The sequence below is a fragment of the Ornithorhynchus anatinus genome, chromosome X1 (assembly GCF_004115215.2).
Source record: "Ornithorhynchus anatinus isolate Pmale09 chromosome X1, mOrnAna1.pri.v4, whole genome shotgun sequence".
Classification (NCBI taxonomy): Eukaryota; Metazoa; Chordata; class Mammalia; order Monotremata; family Ornithorhynchidae; genus Ornithorhynchus; species Ornithorhynchus anatinus.
In genome coordinates this window covers 18378256-18392259 of record NC_041749.1, presented here as the reverse complement: position 1 = coordinate 18392259, position 14004 = coordinate 18378256, and positions in this window count along the sequence as shown.

The following is a 14004-nucleotide window of genomic DNA, read 5'->3' as shown; positions in this document are numbered from 1 at the left end:
TCAGGTGGGAGCAGTTTCCAGTTAAGCTTCACATGAAATAAAATGAGTCATAAGAATAAAAATGCAATTAGTGTCGTCTTTGACTCATGATGGACATGAAGAGGTCTTCCTGTCATTTCCCCCAATCTGGCCATCTGAATGACAAAAACGTAAAGATTTAAATACAACGTAGGCAAAAGCCTGGGCTTGTTTTAGAATTTGGTATTAAAAAAATCAAAGCCTTGAGCATAGTAAGTTTACTTAGTTTTCTTGCCTTCCCGAAGCTATGTGCTGGGTAAACAAAATATGCTGTGATGTAATTAACCAATTAGTTTGGGTCTGCGGATTTGGGAGAGTAAATCATTCCAAAAAACTGAGGCCCCCCCCCTTTTTTTTTTTTTTAGCCTATTCCTGTCATTGCAGGGTCAAAAATGGTAGCGTCAATTTCGTGAACAAAAATGGATTAACAGCAACTCCCTGTTACAGAGTTCCACCCAGGCCGGCTACCTTAGCTGAGCGGAGATGTCGGTCTCCACTCAGGTGAGGTGTTCCTTCCTGTCAAGGGACTTCAGATAGACTGAGTCTGCCATCGTGAGGCGTCAGGGTGACCGAAAGGACTCCAGGAATGCCACTCTCTGGGAGTCACCGGGAACTCCGGACGGTAGGGTTCCCCGGAGCCCCTTCAAGTACGAGAGGTCTGACCCTACCCACCCACCCACGCGTACACAACTCTATTTCGGGATAGAGGCAGACCCGCGTCTCGCCTTGGCAGTGACCCATTTGATAGCCCTTGGACTGTCATGATCGAACATTAATCAGAGTAGTCAATGGACCAGTAAATTGCATTTATTGAGTGCATCACGATGTGCAGAGCACGCTACTAAGGGTTTGGGAGAGTACGCTATAGGAGTTGGAAGACGTGGTAGTTGGGAAATGGTTTGGCAGAGGGGCCTGTATAATTTTTCAGTTTTCATTCATTCAATAGTATTTATTGAGCACTTACGATGTGCAGGGCACTGTACTAAGCGCTTGGAATGTCCAATTGGGCAACAGATAGAGACAATCCCGGCCCAGTGATGGGCTCACAGTCTAAACGGTTTTGAAGACGACGTAAAGTGGGTTTGCTATATAAGCCATTCCCTTCTACGTTGACAAAGCTAACGTCCTCATGATATCCAAGTGAGTTCAAGCCACAGATGCCAATTTTTGAGACCCTTGACCAGGAATGTGTAATCTTTAGTGGCCTGTGTTGACGTAGCTCTGCCCCACGTTTACTTGTGCCCATGTGTGTTAGTTACTTTGATTCTCACAGGTTTTGGGTGTTGCCTTGAACAGGGTAGTGTGTTGGGGCCTTAAATCTTATAACCTTATGACTGCAACTTATAAAGAAAATTGATAACTGTATGTGTATGATCCGGAAATTATTTAAATTCATATTATTTTGGCCTCCTGTTAGGTTTCATCAGTGGTTTGGGCTAACACCCCAGCCACTCTGGCTGATGCAGAAGGGTGGAGTGAAGCTGTGGCTAACCATAATTGTGGGTGGGGTTGTTTATAGCCATTTTTCAATGTTACCCTCCCATTCCCCGCTTTTGCTTTGCCTCACTCTTCCCCCCCTCACTCTGTCAGAACTGGATATTCTGTTGATTTTGAGACCACTCCTTCCCACAGGGCGTCTAATTCAACCGTGTCCTATTCCTGGGCTTCGGTGGAAGTACCAATACGTATGTGCTTCTATTCCCCTTGCCCAGGGTGACCTGAGTGGCAGCTAAAGTGAACGGGAGGGTGTTCGGGGTAGGTAGAGTCGTGACGACGTAACATTCCTCTTGGTTTTGCTCCACTGGCGCTAAGGGGACTGGGCCAATACAGAGTTGAAAGAGCTCCAGTTGAGATCTTTCTCTAAACCCCCTTTAACATCTGCTGTTGAGAGGAGGGAGGAGCTGGTTGGCCTTTCTTTTTTATTCTGGCTCTGCTGCTATAACTGCTGAAGATCCTTGGCTTAACAAATACTGGTGACTGAAAGATTTTAGTGTGAGCTCTGCAGAATTTGCCACGAATTTTCACAGCTGGTTGAAATCGCAGGCTTTCCGGTAAATGATAAGAACGCGTTTTCGTGATGATTTGAAAAAACGGTGAAGCAACGTCTTCAAAATGTAAATACAGAAATTTGGTTGAAGCAGACTCGTATTACTGCCGAGGGACACGTCGCGTTTATGCTTAACATGGAGACCTTGAATGTGAGTTACGGGAGGGCGTTTCTGGAATTTCCCCGCATCCCGACAGTAGGCCGTAGCTATTTCATTCATTCAATAGTATTTATTGAGCGCTTACTATGTGCAGAGCACTGTACTAAAGCGCTTGGGATGAACAAGTCGGCAACAGATAGAGACGGTCCCTGCCGTTTGACGGGCTTACAGTCTAATCGGGGGAGACGGACAGACAAGAACAATGGCACTAAACAGCGTCAAGGGGAAGAACATCTCGTAAAAACAATGGCAACTAAATAGAATCAAGGCGATGTACAATTCATTAACAAAATAAATAGGGTAACGAAAATATATTGTCAGCTGTGTGACTGTGGGCAAGTCACTTAACTTCTCTTTGTCTCAGTTACCTCATCTGTAAAATGGGGATTAACTGTGAGCCTCACGTGGGACGACCTGATGACCCTGTATCTACCCCAGCGCTTAGAACAGTGCTCTGCACATAGTAAGCGCTTAACAAATACCAACATTATTATTCCCATCCTAACAGGAGGGTGCAGCCTCTGCCTGAGATTTTGACCCGCAGAATTAACCCATATGACCCCCGATGTGGACTGGACATTCTCTTCAACCTCACAATCAACTCTGTAACGAGCGATCCGGCTTCAGCCCTCCCAAGTCTCAGTCAATCAGTCGTATTTATTGAACGCCTCCTATGTGCTGAGCACCGTTACTAAGCACTTGGGAAAGTACAATGCAACAGATTTAGCAGACACGATCCCTGCCCGTAAAAAGCTTCCAGTCTAGAGGGGGAGGCAGACATTAATATGAATAAATACTTGAAAATAGGCAATTTTAAAGATTTGTACATAAGTGCAGTGGGGTTGGGGATAGGACAAAGATCAAAGGTCACATTTAAATGCATCGACAACCAAAGGGAAAGTGAGCAAGGGGAAGAGGGCTTTGTTTGGGACAACCTGATTACTTTGTATCTACCACAGAGCATAGAACAGTGCTTGGTGCATAGTAAGTGCTTACCAAATAACATCATTATTATCTTTTAGTGTTTTCAGGACAAAAGGCTCTCTAGAATTGATCTTAATCCATATTCCTTAAATTTTCTGAGAATCACCCACCACATAAAATCCAGGACAAACCTGTATTCATTTCTTTTCCCACTCCCTTCTGCGTCACCCTTGCTCTGGGATTTGCCCCCTTTATTCACCCCGCCTTCAACAGCACTTACGTACATATCTGTAATTCATTTATACTAGTGTCCGTCTCGCCTCCTTCCTCCCCGACCCCGCCTATAAGCTCCTTGTGGACAGGGAACGTGTCTAATAATAATAACGTTGGTATTTGTTAAGCGCTTTCTATGTGTCGAGCACTGTTCTAAGCGCTGGGGTAGATACTGAGGCTCACAGTTAATCCCCATTTTACAGATGAAGTAACTGAGGCACAGAGAAGTTAAGTGACTCGCCCAAAGTCACACAGCTGACAAGTGGCAGAGCTGGGATTCAAACTCATGACCTCTGACTCCAAAGCCGGTGCTCTTTCCACTGAGCCACGCTGCTTCTCCCAAGCGCTTCGAACAGTGCTCAGCACACAGTAAGTGCTCAATAAATACGATTGTATTCCCGCGTCCTCTGAAGCTGAAACCAAATGTGGCCACACAAGAGCTGACAAGTGTAGCCTTTCCAGGAATGGTTTGTTCATTCCCACTTACCTTGCTTGTCTCGGGGAGAATGCCGAGACCTCTGCTCCGAGCGAGGTGCGGTTTAGGGACTTAATGGCTAATTTTGCCCCAGATTCCTTGCTCGCCGAGGATTGTTCAACTCTGTTGCCTTGCTGTAAAACTCGTCTCGGCTGTTTGGATGGTTTGAGGACAGCATCAACTTAGGAGATCAAGAAGAGGTGAGGACGTGTGGCCTGTTCTAAAGATCCCAGATAACTTTCAATGAATTCAGGAATCATACCCGAGGTTGGTTTTAGCATTTCCTCCTTGCTTTGGCCATTTCACTCTCCAATAGCGTCTCCACCCCAGGGTGAAGAGGGAAAGGGAGATGAGAGATGAAACTCCAAGTCGTACAGTCCTAGCAGCAGTTCAAGAGGAAATCTTCACATGCATGCCACACGCGGAGATGCATGCTGTGTTTCACGCAGTTACATCTGGCGGTGCGACGGAAGCGACGCCGTATACACCATTTTGTGGAAGCATTTCCCTAGGGATTTGGGGTGGGGGGAGAGACCCCCTGACCCACCCCGCTCGGCTATTTCTGGAACGTTTCCCTCCTGGGTTCCCGTGGACGTGGGCACCGCTTCGGAGCTGCAGAATTAGGCAGCCGGAGCTGTGATGGAGGGAACCTGTGCTTTGTGGTCCCCTCTAATAATAATAATGTTGGTATTTGTTAAGCGCTTACTATGTGCCGAGCACCGTTCTAAGCGCTGGGGTAGGTACAGGGTCATCAGGTTGTCCCATGTGAGGCTCACAGTCTTCATCCCCATTTTACAGATGGGGCACAGAGAAGTAAAGTGACTTGCCCACAGTCACACCGCTGACAGGTGGCAGAGCCGGGATTCGAACCCATGACCTCTGGCTCCCAAGCACGGGCTCTTTCCACTGAGCCACGCTGCTTCTCTAGACTATAAGCTCATCATGGGTAGGGAGAGATACATGTCCCCCAATTCTGTTATAGCATATTCTCCCAAGTTCTTAGTGTAGTGCTCTGCACACTGTACGGGTTTTCTAAAGATGATCGATCGAATGAAAATGCCCAACATAAAATGTCTGCCCAGGTTTTGTGCTCTAGGTTTACCACCAGCAGGAAATCAAGTTCTATGTGTGGGGAACCCTGTCTCTTATCTGTTACCGATTTGTACATTCCAAGCGTCTAGTACAGTGCTCTGCACATAGTAAGTGCTCAATAAATACTATTGAATGAATGAACCCGTAGATTTTCAGTTGTTTCTCCACCGTAACTGTGACTCTGCTTAGTAAGTAACCTGCGTTTGTATTGAAGAACCAACGTTTAGCTCATTTCCACAGGTAACTTCTCTGTGCGGGCATCTTGGTATTGTCCTATTTTATAATGAGTCCAGCTGTAAGACCCTGCTTCTGAAATATTGCTCCCGACTTGGAAACGTGGGCACTGTGGGGTGGTTTTTTTTTTGTCTTTTTTTATGGTATCCGTTAAGTGCTTGCTGTGTGCCAGGCACCGTACTAAGCAACGCAATCGGGATGGACGCAGTCCATGACCCACATGGACCTCACTCTCTTAATCCCCGTTTTACAGATGAGGGGACTGAGACACAGAGATGTTAGGTGAGTTGCCCAAGGTCACACAGCAGATAAATGGAGTGGGTGGGATTAGAACCCAGGTCCTTCTGACTCCCAGGCCCTTGCTCTATCCACCAGCCCGCACTGCTTCTTGCAATAGCCTGGGCGGGTCAGTCAACGGGGCAGGGACAGAAGTGGGTCTTTGCCTTGAAGTCTCTGCCCTTTGGGTTAATGGTAAGATGTAAAGTGTAGATCTAAACTGTCCTGCAAACACCTAGGCCAGCCTATTAAAAGGACAATAGCTGCTACAGTGGCAGGGGGCATTATTATTATTTATTTTGTTGGCATTCGTTAAATGTTACCTCGCACCTCTTGCCCATGTCCTCCCTCTGGCTTGGAAAACATCCTCCCTCCTCGCAGAATAATAATATATATAAGGATGGTATTTAAGTGCTTATTATGTGCCAAGCTCTTTTCTAAGCGCTGGAGTAGTTACAGGTTATCAGGTTGTCCCACGTGGGGCTCAGTCTCAATCCCCACTTTACAGAGGAGGTAGCTGAGGCCCAGAGAAATGAAGTGACTTGCCTAAGGTCACACAGCTGACAAGCGGCAGAGCTGAGATTCGAACCCCCCCCCCCCCCCGCCCCCGACCTCTGACTCCCAAGCCTGTGCTCTTTTCACTAAGCCACGCTGCTTCTCTGACAGATAATCTCTCTCCCTTCAAAGCCTTATTGAAGGCGCATGTCCTTTCATTCATTCATTCAGTAGTATTTATTGAGCGCTTACTATGTGCCGAGCACTGTACTACGCGCTTGGACTGGACAGATCAGTAACAGTTGTCCTCCAAGAGGCCTTCCCTGACCAAACCCTCATCTCCTCTTCTCCTTCTCCCTTCCACGTCTCCTTGATTTGCTCCCTGTATTTATCCCTCCGCTCCCAGCCCCGCAACACTTACGACCATAGCTGTAATTTATTTATATTAAGGTCTGTCTCCCCCATCAGTCCTTAAGCTCGTTACGAGCAGGGAATGTGTCTGTTTCTTGTACTCTGCCAAGCGCTTAGTACAGTGCTCTGCACATAGCAGTCAAAAGCCTTTCTAGACCCGTCACCCCGCTCCTCAAAAAACTCCAGTGGTTGCCATCCACCTCTGTATCAAACCAAAAACTCCTCTCCGTGGGCTTTAAAGCAGTCCATCACCTTTCCCCCTTCCTACCTCAAGTTGCTTCTCTCCTACAGCCCAGCCCCAACACTTGGCTCCTCTGGTGCTACTAACCTTCTCACTGTGCCTCCATTCATTCAATCGTATTTATTGAGCGCTTACTGTGGGCAGAGCACTGTACTAAGCGCTTGGAAAGTACAATTCAGCAGTAGATCCATCTCAACCGTCTTGGTGCTGTCCCCTAATCAATGTCCTGCCTCTGGCCTGGACGCCCTCCCTCCTCAAATTCATTCAATAGTATTTATTGAGCGCTTACTGTGGGCAGAGCACTGTACTTAGCGCTTGGAATGTACAAATCGGTAACAGAGACAGGGTTCAAATCCAACAGACAATGACTCTCCCCTGCTTCAAAGACTTATTGAAGGTCCATCTCCTCCAAGAGGCCTTCCCAGACTAAGCCTCCCCTTTCCAGAGAAGCAGCGTGGCTCGGTGGAAAGAGCCCGGGCTTAGGAGTCTGAGGTCATGGGTTCTAATCCCGCCTCTGCCACTTGTCAGCTGTATGACTTTGGGCAAGTCACTTCACTTCTCTATACCTCAGTGACCTCATCTGGAAAATTGGGATTAAAACGGTGAGCCCCACATGGGACAACCTGATTACCTTGTTTCTACCCCAGTGCTTGGCACCTAGTAAGCGCCTAACAAAAACTATTATTATCATTCTTATTATTTCCTCAACTCCACTCCCTTCTGCGTCACCCTGACTTGCTCCCTCTGTCCTCCCCCATCCCAGCGTCAAAACACTTACGTATATATGTCATTTTGTCTATTTGTATTGATGTCTGTCTCCCCCACTCTAGACTGTGAGCTCTTTGTGGGCAGGGAATGTCACTGTTTATTGCTGTACTTTCCCAAGCGCTTAATACAGTGCTGTGCACACATTAAGCGCTCGATAAATGCGATTGAAGGAATACAAAGCCCTGGGGAAGGGAACAGGGCATTGTTTCAGACATGGTCTCATATTCCCCGGGAGCTGACCGGGTTGGGGGGACAATGGGGAGCTGCTGACAAGACTTCCAAAGGATAACATGATGAAGCCAAACGAGTGAAAGAACAAATAATAATTGCGGTATTATTTTCTACGTGCCAAACATGGTACTAACGAGGTCGAGCGCTTAGTACGGCGCTCTGCGCACCGTAAGCGCCTCAATAAATACGATTAAATGAAATGCGACTGAATGAACGATGACAGAAACAAGAGACGTGGAATAGTACTTGCTCTTGGAACAGTTTTCGGGCCTCGGACCGCTGCATCGAGGCTGGCCTGAGTCAATCACGACCTCCCCAGTATTGTCGCGGTTGTTACGGGCGTCGGTCAGTGGTATTTATCGACCGCTTACTGTGTGCGGGAGCTCTGTACTGAGCGCTTGGGGGAGAGTAAAACACAACAGAGGCGATTAGACATTCTCTGTCCACAGTGGGGGGAGGACCGGGGCGATGATCCGGGCCAAGGAGAAGACGGGGTTGGTAGGAAAAGGTGCCCATCTCAATGCCCCCCGGCCTGGTGCTCTCACCTATCCCTTTGCTGAAGAGCACGTAACGGACCAGGGACAAGGAAAGGTGCGAAACACTGGGCACGGGAAGTGAGGGCATTTTTTTCCTCGGGCTGGGTCTAGGAGGGGCAACTCCCAGAGAAGCAGCGTGACCTAATAATGTTGGTATTTGTATATGTTAAGCGCTTACTAGGTGCCGAGCACTGTTCTAAGCGCCGGGGGAGATACAGGGTAATCAGGTCGTCCCACGTGGGGCTCACACACTTTTAATCCCCATTTTACAGATGAGGGAACTGAGGCACAGAGAAGTGAAGTGACTCGCCCACAGTCACACAGCTGACAAGTGGCAGAGCCGGGAGTCGAACTCACGACCTCTGACTCCGAAGCCCAGGCTCTTTCCACTGAGCCACGCTGCTTCTCGACCTGGGGGCAAGAGCGTGGGCAAGGGAGTCAGAGGACCTGGATTCTAATCCCCGCTCCCCGACTCTGCTGTGTGACGAGAATGTATCTACCGACTATGTTGTATCGTACTCTCCTAAGCACTCAGTACAGTGTTCTGCACACGGTAATCGCTCGATAAGTATGACATTGATTTATTGACTTAATTTCTCTGTGCCTCAGTTACTTCATCTAAGAGCGTGAGTCCAACGTGGACCGTGGACTGTGTCCGACCTGATTAGCTTGAATCTACCCTCGAATTTAGAGCAGTGCCTGGTTCAGACTAACTGCTTAACAAATATTTAAAAAACCCCACAAATTTATCATCTCATCCTAGATGATGAGGGGCAGCATAACACAGAGGAAAGAGCCTGGGCCTGGGAATGTGGTCATTCGTTCGTTCAGTCATATTTATTGAGCGCTTACTGTGTGCAGAGCACTGTACTAAACTCTTGGAAAGTACAATTCGGCAACAGAGACGATCCCTACCCAGCAACGGGCACATCTAATCCCACTTCCACCACTTGAATGCTTTGTGACCTTGGGCAAGTCCACTTAGTTGTTATTATTATTATTGTAATATTTGTTAAGCACTTAACATGTGCCAGGCGCTGTACTAAGTGCCGGGGTGGATAGAAGCCGAGTACAGAGGAAAGAGTACCTGCCCCACCTCGGGTTCACAGTCTCAATCTCCTCTTTATAGACGAGGTAATTGAGGCACAGAGATGATGAGAAGTCACTTGCCCAAGGTCACACAGCCGGCGTGTGGCGGGGCTGGGATTAGAACCCAGGACCTTCTGAATCCCAGGACAGTGCTCTACCATTAAGTCACAATGCTTCTCTGTGCCTCAGTTATTTCATCTGTAAAATGGGGATTAATAATGTGAGCCCCGTGTGGGACAGGGACTTTGTCCAATATGGTTATCTTGAATCTACCCCTGGCACGTAGTAAGCGCTTTACAAATACCACACAAAATAAGTATTTCGTGTGGTATTTGCTTTATACATATATATATATATATATACATATATATATATATATACCTTGAGAAACAGCATGGCTTAGTGGAAAGAGCCCCGGGCTTGGGAGTCAGAGGTTCTAATCCCGGCTCTGTCACTTGTCCCCTGTGTGCCTTTAGGCAAGTCACTTCACTTCTCTGGATCTCAGTTACCTCAACTGTGAAATGGAGATTAAAACTGTGAGCCCCACGTGGGCCAACCTGATTACCTGGTATCTACCCCAGCACTTAGAACAGTGCTTGGCATAGTAAGCACTTAACATATACCATTATCATTATTATTCTCTGTGCCTCAGTTACTCCATCTGTAATATGGGGATGAAGACTGTGAGCCCTACGTGGGCCAACCTGATTCCCTTGTATCTCCCCCAGCGCTTAGAACAGGGCTTGGCACATAGTAAGCACTTAACAAATGCCATCATTATATATATATAATGTATATATAATATTAATGATAATATATAATATTATTATATATATATATATATATAATAATGATGGCATTTGTTACATAATGTATATATATATGAAATGCCCCCTACGTGGGCCAACCTGATTCCCTTGTATCTCCCCCAGCACTTAGAACAGTGCTTGGCACATAGTAAGCACTTAACAAATGGCCATCATTATTTTACATCTATATACATATAGATATATAATAATGATGGCATTTGTTATATAGTGTATATATGTATGAAATGCCACACGAGATATATATATTTCATACATATATACACTATATAACAAATGCCATATATTTTAGATATCTATACATATATATGTATAGATATATAAACATATATTTTATATTTTAGATATATATATATATATATACATATATATATTTATATATCTATCTCATGTGCCATTTCATACACACACACACACACACACATAATCTGAGAGGTGCAATCCAGGTGAAGAATCGGTTTAGCCATCAAGTGACAGCAAAACCATATTTTCCAGCCCACCTTCTAGCTAAAGGGTTCTTCCTCACCCGACAGTTTCAACCCCAAACTCCTTTTTAACAAGGAATGAGGAGCGAAAGGGGAACGGGGGAGCCGGAGCCGAAAATTCCCCTGGGAACATTCAACGGGAAGTCCAGAAAACGAGTTTCAACTGGAAACTTGGGAGGAATAATTAGAATTGAGAGCACGGAGTCGTTCTAAATCTCTTTGAAGCGGGTCAGGTTTGCAAATTCGGTACTGACCGACGGTCTTTTGGCTTAATAAATGTTCCCGGTCTCGTCCTGAAGCCAAACCAAATATGCTGTTTCAATATTACAGTTTGGCAGGGATTGTCACTGTTTATTATTGTTTTGTAGTTTTCAAAGCCCTTAGTACAGGGTTCTGCACACAGTAAGTGCTTAACAAATATGATTGAGTGAATGAACCAGAGTCCTTGAAACTGTACATTCTGGGGCCGGCAGCCCCCGTTCCCTCTCCACCCCCATTTTGTGGTATTTATGAAGCACTTTCTAAGTGTCCGACACTGTTCTAAGCCCTGGGATAGACACAAGCTAATGAGGCCGCATACAGTCCCTGTCCCACAGGGGCCTCCCAGTCCAAGTAGAGGGGAGAACAGGTACTGAATTCCCAGTACAGTTGAGGAAACTGAGCCGCAGAGAGGTTGAGTGACTCGCCTAAGGTCACCCAGCGGGCAAGTGGTGGAGCCGGGATTAGAACCCACGCCCCGGGCCCGTGCCGTTTCTACTAGACCATGCCGCTTCCCTCCCCTCTCCTCGAAACCTCCAGTGGTTTCCCGTCCACCTCCGCATCAAGCAGAAACCCTTTACCGTCAGCTTTAAAGCATTCAATCAGTTCGTCACCTCTTACTTTACGTTGCTGATTTCCCACCACAGCTCGGCCCGCGTGCCAACCCCACTGCCCCTCCAATGCCAACCTACACCCTGCACCTCGATCTCATCTATCTCATCGATGACCCCTTGCCCATGTCCTCTCTCTCTGGCCTAGAACTCTTTCCCCCTCCATAGGTAACAGACCAACACTCTCCCCGCCTTCCAAGTTCTATCAAAATCACTTCTTCTCCAAGAGACCTACCCCGATTATGCCCTCGTTTCCCCTACTCCCTCTCCCTTCTGCGTTGCTTACGCATTTGGATCCGGACCCTATAAGGCTCAGGGGAAAGAGCACGGGCTTTGGAGTCAGAGGTCATGGGTTCGAATGCCGGCTCTGCCGCTTGTCAGCTGGGTGACTGTGGGCAAGTCACTTCACTTCTCTGTGCCTCAGTTACCTCATCTGTAAAATGGGGATGAAGACTGTGAGCCCGACGTGGGACCACCTGATTCCCCCGTGTCAACCCCAGCGCTTAGAACAGTGCTCTGCACATTGTAAGCGCTTCACAAATACCAACATTATTATTATTATTATTGATATTCACCCCACCCGCAGCCCCACAAGCCCTTGTCGATGATTATTCATTCATTCATTCATTCAATAGTATTTATTGAGCGCTTACTATGTGCAGAGCACTGTACTAAGTGCTTGGATTGTACTAATCGGTAACAGATAGAGACGGTCCCTGCCCTTTGACGGGCTTACGGTCTAATGGGGGGAGACGGACAGACAAGAACAATAGCGATAAATAGAATCAAGGGGATGAACATCTCATTAAAACAACAGCAAATAAATAGAATCAAGGTGAGTCCGTCAATGGGCAGGGATGGTCTCTATCTGTTGCCGAATTGTCCATTCCAAGCGCTTAGTACAGTGCTCTGCACATAGTAAGCGCTCAATAAATACGATTGAATGAATGAATCATATTTATTGAGCAATTACCGTGGACAGAGCGCTGTATTAAGCGCTTGGGAGAGTACAGTATTTCAGAGCTGTAGACACGTTCCCTGCCCACAGCAATCTTACAGTCTAGAGGGGGAGAATATGTCCGAATATATTTTGTCTGACTCGCCCGTTAGACTGTAAGGTTCAGGTGGGCAAGGATCATTTCTACCAAGTTTATTGTACCCCCCACAAGCACTTAGTAAAGAGCTCTGTACACAGTATTTGCTCAGTAATTATGATCCATTGATGGGTAGATTCTGCTCCCTCTTCAGCAAGTCCTGTTTCTTTCAGGATCACTTTAGCGTGGCTCAGTGGAAAGAGCCCGGGCTTTGGAGTCAGAGGTCATGGGTTCGAATCCTGCCTCGGCCACTTGTCAGCTGTGTGACTTTGGGCAAGTCACTTCACTTCTCGGTGCCTCAGGTACCTCATCTGTAAAATGGGGATGAAGACTGTGAGCCCCACGTGGGACAACCTGATTCCCTTGTGTCTACCCCAGCACTTAGAACAGTGCTCGGCACATAGTAAGCGCTTAACAAATTTAAGAAGCAGCGTGGCTCAGTGGAAAGAGCACAGGCTTTGGAGTCAGAGGTCATGGGTTCAAATCCCAGCTCGGCCACTTGTCAGCTGTGTGACTTTGGGCAAGTCACTTCACTTCTCGGTGCCTCAGTTCCCTCATCTGTAAAATGGGGATTAAGACTGTGAGCCCCACGTGGGACAACCTGATTCCCCTGTGTCTACCCCAGCGCTTAGAACAGTGCTCGGCACATAGTAAGCGCTTAACAAATACCAACATTATTATTATTATTATTAACAAATACCAACATTATTATTTTAACCCATTGCAAATCTTGAATAAATCCCAGCTTCCGGCGAAGACCTCAGCGTCCAGTTTATCGACTGTCAGAGAAGGTTTATTGTCCGGTTATTTACCCCACAGCCCGAGCCCATGCAGGGAGGGAGATAGGCTCCATCGATCGATCAATGGGATGTATTGAACGCTTACTGTGTGCGGAGCGCCGCACTAAACGATTGGGAGAGTACGCTATAACGGACTTGGTAGACGTGTACCCTGCCCACAGCGAGCTTTCATTCTACAGGCGCTTTATGATAAATGAATCAATAATACATAGGTGCTGTGGGGTTGAGGGAGGGGTGAATGTAGGGCAAAAAAATCCAGGTGCAAGGGGGACGCAGAAGGGAGTGGGAGAAGAGAAAATGAGAGGCTCTTCAGAGATGGACGTACCTTTCTCCTCTCAACTGTCACTATCCTAAGCAATGTTCAATGGCAGGGAGCCAGAAACACCCACTAATGTATTTTCCTGGGCAGACCGTGCAAGCTCATTATTATTATTATATTAACAATAATTAGAATAATAATCATTATGGTACCTTTTAAGCCCTTACTGCAGCATGGCTTAGTAATAGAGCGTGGCTCAGCATGGCTTGGGAAGCGTGCTTGGGAAGCGTGGCTTGGGAAGCAGCGTTGCTCAGTGGAGAGAGCCCGGGCTTGGGAGTCAGAGGTCATGGGTTTGAATCCCAGCTCCGCCACTTGTCAGCTGTGTGACTGTGGGCAAGTC